Source organism: Rhinoderma darwinii, unplaced genomic scaffold (assembly GCF_050947455.1).
Source record: "Rhinoderma darwinii isolate aRhiDar2 unplaced genomic scaffold, aRhiDar2.hap1 Scaffold_4603, whole genome shotgun sequence".
NCBI classification, from domain to species: domain Eukaryota; kingdom Metazoa; phylum Chordata; class Amphibia; order Anura; family Rhinodermatidae; genus Rhinoderma; species Rhinoderma darwinii.
Window position 1 is genome coordinate 91,691 of NW_027464001.1, and position 6,923 is coordinate 98,613.

Here is a 6,923-nt window from a genome sequence, read left to right on the forward strand (position 1 = left end):
CCCGACACCTTTTTTGGGGATATTTTTGGGTCTCAGTGGAGGGAATAGGGTGTAAAAAGTGGCGCTCTGAAAGCCTGCGCACATCCTCAGATTCGCAGGATTGTGCCGGTATAGTGGACTCAAAAAGGAGATGCTCAATGACCTTCTCCTGAAATTGAAGGAAAGTGAGCGTTCCTTGGGCTTTTTTGAAAATAACAAAACTGTTATAGGTAGCAACCTGGATGAGGTAGATTGCTACCTTTTTGTACCAGGCCTTATTTTTGCGCTTCACCAGGTAAGGCTGAAGCACCTGGTCGGAAAGGTCTACACCCCCCATAAATTTGTTGTAGTCTGTTACACAGACCGGTTTCTGCTTTGCAGTGGTAGCCCCCCTCTCCGTAATTGCCACAGTGGTGTCCGTGTGTACGGTGGACAGCATGTAGACATCCTTCTTGTCGGCCCACTTCACTGCAAGCAATTCCTGACTTGCAAGGGCCATGGATGTTCCCTTTCCCAAACGCCTGGACACCAACTGTTGTGGGAGTCCCACTCTGTTCTTCCGTACTGTCCCACAGGCCCCTGTATTTGCAGCATGGAGGGCTTTATAAAGGGCAACGCTGGTATAAAAATTGTCTGTATAGACGTGGTACCCCTTGTGCAGAAATGGCTCCATTAGGTTCCACACAATTTTGCCAGAGGTGCCAATAGTTTCTGGGCAGCCTGGGGTATAAATTTGGCAGTCCCTGCCTTCATAGATTTTGAAACCGCAGGTGTAACCCGTTGTGCTCTCGCAAACTTTGTACAATTTCACCCCATATCTGGCTCGTTTGGAAGGGATGAATTGACGAAAGGAAAGACGCCCTTTGAAGCTCATGAGCGATTCATCTACTGACAAATTTTTGTCAGGGGTGTACAACTTTAAAAATAAATCATTTAGAAGGGTGATTAATGGCCTTAATTTATTAAGCCGATCATAAGCTGGGTCACTTCTTGGGGGGACTTGGGAATTATCAGTAAAATGCATGAATCGCATTAGAGCCTCATAGCGGTTTCTGGACATCACTGCTGCAAATACAGGGGTAGCGTGGACAGCACTACAAGTCCAGTAGGACCGGACAGAGGGTTTTTTAACCAAACCCATATTGAGGGTAATGCCTAAAAATTTTTTTATTTCTGGGACACTTGTGGGGCTCCACATTCTGGAGTACATAGATGCAGGCTTTTGTAGAACAAACTGCCTAGCATACAGATTAGTCTGCTGGACTATCAAGTCTAGGACCGTATCACATATAAATAAATTAAAAAAATTATAGGGGGTAAAATTTTGGACGTCGACGCTAATTCCTGGGGTCGCTTCAAATTGGGGTACTTGGGGGGAAAATGATAGTGCAGGATCCCACATCACGGGAGGGACTGCAACACTCGGCCCTGCACTTGACACCTCTACAGCGACTGACGTATCCACCACCATAGGACTATGGGGTTCAGCGGTGGAATTAGAATCGTCACTGTCACTGTCTGGAACAAATTCTGAAGCGGTGTGTTTCGCTTTCAGAAGTGTCGGAACATAGCAAGGCGTAGGCTTGCTCCGCGCTGTACATACGCTGAGACATATTTATAGATGTGTATGTATATATATATATATATATATGCCCTATAAGTCCTAACCCTAAAGTAAACCTAAAATCCTAAAAACGACACAAATTTTATTTTTTTTTATATATATTTTTTTTTTATATATTTTTTTTTTTTATATATAACAGACGTAAAATTAATTCTAAACGGCCCTAAACACGAACGCTAAACTAGCCCTAACCCTAAAGTAACGCTAAACTAACGGTAAACTAGCACTAACGCTAAACTAGCACTAATGCTAAACTAGCGCTAACGCTAAACTAGCGCTGACGCTAATCTAGCGCTGACGCTAATATAGATTTGATATATTATATATATATATATGTATGTATATGTAACGATGATTTTTTATCACTTTTTTTCTTTCTTCACAGCACAGGACATAGACTGATTTCTCTCTCCTCTAAGAACAACTACAATGGGAGGAGAGAGAAACACAGCCCATGTCCTGGCTGTGTTTTGAAAATAACTGTCAGTGATCTCTGTGATAGGTTTTATCACAGAGATCACCTGATCAGGGACCAGTCACAACGGTCCCTGATTGTTGCTGTGCCAGATGACGACACAGGTAAGTTATGCAAAGCGCACTCGGGCGCCATTTTGGGGGGGGGGGGAATCGGACCGGGGGGGGGGGATCGGACCGGGGGGGGGGGGGGATCGGACCGGGGGGGGGGATCGGACATGAAGGGGAATCGGACGGGGGGGGGGGGGGCGCACTATTTACCCGTTCTCTCTCCTCTCTAAGGAGTTATTCCATGAGAGGAGAGAGAAATGGCGATTATCCGCCGGTTTAGCTTGAACGCCGTGAAATAGCGATTCACGGCGATCACGTGACCAGAGACCACTCGTTATGGTCTCTGGTCGTTGCCCCGAACTCTCAGCTACCTCCGGTAGCTGAGAGAACGGAGCCCCGATCATTAATTTCGGCGCTACTTTAGGCTAATGCGATCACGTTAAAAGGCGTCGCATTAGCCTAAAGCCCATTAGTGAGGAACGTAAAAAGGCGTACTGTTGGTCACTAAGGGGTTAATGCAAAATAAAGACTCTTTTTGGCACTTTTTTTATTTATTTGTTTTGTTACTTTTTTTTTTTTTAATCCCATCAAGGGATAACTTTATTTGTAACTTTATTTTTTACTTGTAATGTATTAGCATACTTCTGTACGCTAATACATTACACTGCGTCACTATGACACAGGCTGCTGATCGGGCAGCACATAGTGTGCCCGAACAGCAGGCACGCAGAACAGACAGCCCTGGGGTACTTTGTAGGTCCCCAGGACTGACTGCAGAGGGATTCCCCGGTGTTTGATCGCATCACTGGAATCCCGGTGATGCGATCAAAGAGGGGAATTCCCTTTGATCATGCCGCGGTCACGGACCGCGGTAATCAAAGGGTTACACAGCTGGGGTCCGATTGTTTGCCGACCCCAGCTGTGTTCAGGAGGCTGCTCTAAGATCAGGAGCTGTGTTAGTAACAGCTCCTGCTTAGAGGATGAGTGCTCACACGAGCGCTCATCAGCCTGATCTGCAGCGACGCCAAAAGACGTCTCTGTAGATCAAGCACCCGCACCGCCTGACGTCAAAAGACAATGGGCGGTCGGGAAGGTGTTAATGACCAAGCCAGATTTGTGAAATCTGGTATGTCTGACTTTATCAGAAAATAACTCTGCGAAAGTTTTGAATATCCAAGTAATTCTGACATTGTTTTTTCATCACATGTTGTACTTTATTTTGGTGGTAATAGTAGACTGATACGATTTGCGGAAATTAATTAAAAAATAGAAAAATTGAAGACATTTTGTAAAAAGTATCATTTTTCCCTATTTTTAACTGCAATATGTCACATGTACATACATACTGTACAATTTTTTTTATTAAATATATATTTCCATCTCTTTACTCCATTTTGGCAGCACTTTTGAAAAAAATAAATATTTTTTTTGAGCAATTTAGAAGACTTACAAATTTAGTAATCCTTTTATACATTTTGAAGTACATTTTGTTTTCCTGCACCAAGCCAGGTTTTCAGAGGCTCATAGGTGTCAAAATGGTCGAAACCCCCACAAGTGACACCATTTTAAAAACTACACCCCTTAAGGTATTTATTAAGGGGTGTTGTAAGTATTTTGACCCCACAGGTTTTTTGTAAGAATTCATGCAAAGCAGGCGTAAAAAAATAGAATTTCACTTTTTTCATAAAAGTATCACTTTGAAGACCGATTTCTTTGTAAAGCGACCATGAGAATGAAGAAACACCCCCCAAAATCTATCACCCTGCTTCTCCTGTTTTCAAAAATGCCCACATTGTGACCCTAATGCGTTGCCTGGACACACGGCAGGGCCCGAAATGAAGGGAGCAACCGGAGGCATTCAGGTCTCATATTTTGCTTGAAAATGTTTCAGGTCCCATTACACATTTATAGAGGCACTGAGCTGCCAAAAAGATAGAAACTCCCCATAAATGACCCCATTTTGAAAACTAGACCCCCTTAAGGTATTCATCTAGGTGTGTACTAAGTATTTTGACCCCACAGTTTTTGCAGGAATTAATGCAAAGCAGGTGAAAAGAAAATTTTATTTCACTTTTTTTCAGAAATGTGTCATTTTAAGGTCAGATTTCTTGTACAGAGGATATGAGAATAAGGAAATGCACCAGAAAATGTATCACCCTGTTTCTCCTGTGTTCAAAAATATCCCCATTGTGGCCCTAATGTGTTTCCTGGACACACGGCAGGACCCAAAAGGAAGGGAGCACCCGGAGGCTTTCAGGACACACATTTTGCTTGAAAATGGGATGATTCTACTTTTCTAGATTGAGAAGTATATGTCCCTAACAGTTTCTACACCCTATGACTGTCGTGCTAAGAAAGCAGCTGTCCTGAAATCATGTGTCCATAGACATTATGTATATCAACCCGCTCTGATATATAGTAAGTTAGAGTGGGAAAATTTATTAAACTGTTGGCGGAAAAAGGCAATATATCCCAAAAAAAGGGAGGAATAATGTATCCAGCTATGTGGAAAACTAGAGCATGTTCACAGGATGAAAGAAAATTTGTAGGGCGGTAATGACTTTATTATTCAAAGTGACTGGTCATACAACGTCTCTTTAGCTCCATCAATCCCTATATAAGGGACGAATGTGCCAAGTGACGCGGTACACCATAACAAGCCCCTGCCCGGCAAGGTAGGAACCGCCATGTGCACAAAACAACCATGCACCTGTAGATTATATGAAGGGGCTTTGTCCCACACCGTATGTATAGATACAGTAAAGGACCACTACTCCCCAATTAATTGTCGCTATTTCTAGAAGTATTGTCGGGCGTAAGAGGTCCACCAAAAACCCTAACAAAACTGTAATAAAGCCCATAGTGTATTGATAAGGAACAGCTCGCTTATTAGAAATCCTCAGAATAAAAAGAAAAAAATTATGCCGTATCCCCAGTGAGTAACAGTTATTTATGGGAGGACATAGTCATAACTGAAAAGGAAATAAAAGCTTGCAGGGCACAATTTTATCTTGAATGAATTTCAGGACCTTATTCCACTTTCTATAACTGGGTTATATCCCAAAATGACTCAATCTAGAAAAGTATATTTCTATAAGAGGTGTACAGAAAAATAAAATCCTAAATAAATCCTGCATTTTAACTTTTATATCTCACAAAAGAAAATTAGTAATGTGCAACGATATGATAGATTTCAAAACAGGGACTTATGCATAGACCAGGGTTGGAAGGACAAGCGGAACAATAATATCTTGACTCACTTCGCTGTCCTCGTTTGCTGCAGACCCGACACCGTTTTTTGGGGAATTTTTGGTTAGATTTTGATGGGATGGGGTGTAAAAAATGTTTTTCAACATGGCGTACATCCTCTCACTCATGGACTACTCTCTGGTCTGCAGATTGAAATAGGAGGAGATCTTCAATCACTTTCTCCTGAAATTCAAAGAATGTCGCCCTGCCCGCTGATTTTTTGTGCAGGACAAATGCATTGTGCATTGCAACCTGGATGAGGTATATTGCCACTTTCTATACCATGTTCTGGTTTTCCTTTTAACCAGATAAGGTTGTAACATCTGGTCGCACAAATCTACCCCACCCATGAATTTGTTATAGCCGATGACACACACAGGCTTTTGTCTATCTGCAGAGGCCCCACGTTCTCCAACAGCGGCTGTTGCACTTGTATGGATAGTGCTGATCATGTAGACGTCCTTGCGGTCACGAAAAACCCTGGTGGATTAAATTCACTGTCTTTACCCTCGTAGATCTTAAAGGAACAGTGTCATCACAAATAATTTTTTTATATGTTAAAGATGTTAGTGCTTTAATAAAAACGTTTATATTCATTTGTGTGTTTGTGTTTTACTGTTTCTTATTTTTACACTTTTTCTTCCCTATGGGGGCTGCCATTTTTTGTTCCATTTCTGTGTGTGTGTCGATTAACGACACACACAGACATGGAATACGGCAGCCACAGTCCCATAGGGACTGCGAACGGCTCCCGTCCCATTGACTGCCGTGTACGGCGTCTGTGTGGGAACTGCGCATGCGCCGCTCCCACACAGTCCTATTCGAAATTGGCGCCGTCCGGCGCCATTTTCCTGTGGACCGGAAGTCGCGGCCGGACAGTAATATTACTACTTCCGGTCGCGGCTTCCGGACTTGTGCACATGGAACAGCGGCAGCAAACGGAGCGGACGGGCCGGAGGGAGCCGCGGCGGCAGGAGCAGGTAAGAGATTTCAATGTATGTTAGTGTTTGTGTGTGTTTACTACTGTATGTAAACCTACTACACTGTGGGTTACCTCAAAAAATGGCGACACACAGTGTAGGAGGTTAACCTTTCAAACCCCTCGTTTATCCCGGCACTAGCCAGGATAAAGGAGGGGGGGATGCTGAGAGCTCACTAGAGCGAGGGCTTTTAACCCAATGTTGCAATGCTGCAATTTTGGGAACTAGCTCCATCTAGTGACCAAAAATGGGTAGTATTATAAATTAGAAATAATTTATAATATTTCCTGACTCGCGAAAAAAATAAAAAAAATTTGAACAATGTTTAATCACCCACACACTAAATGTTTAATTTTTAAAAAAAAAACATGTTTTTCTGGCAACACATTCCCTTTAAATGCACATGTGTAGCCAGTAGTGCTTTCACATAACTTGTAGATCTTTACCCCGTATTTTGCACTTTTTGAGGGTATGAATTGGCGGAATGAGAGACGCCCTTTGAAATTCATTAGCGATTCATCCACTGCTAAATTTTGTTATGGGGTATATGCTCCTAAAAAGGAGGA

At 42.7% G+C, this 6,923-nt stretch overlaps 1 long non-coding RNA gene across 1 annotated transcript in view; it reads left to right on the plus strand.

Annotated features, from left to right (window-relative positions):
• LOC142718080 (uncharacterized) overlaps positions 1 to 5,588 on the plus strand; it is a 32,960-nt gene extending 27,372 nt beyond the window's left edge. The window contains exon 3 of the long non-coding RNA XR_012872215.1: positions 5,527 to 5,588. This is a non-coding gene — a long non-coding RNA (uncharacterized LOC142718080). The remainder of the gene's footprint in view (positions 1 to 5,526) is intronic.
• The last annotated feature ends 1,335 nt before the right edge of the window (positions 5,589 to 6,923 follow it).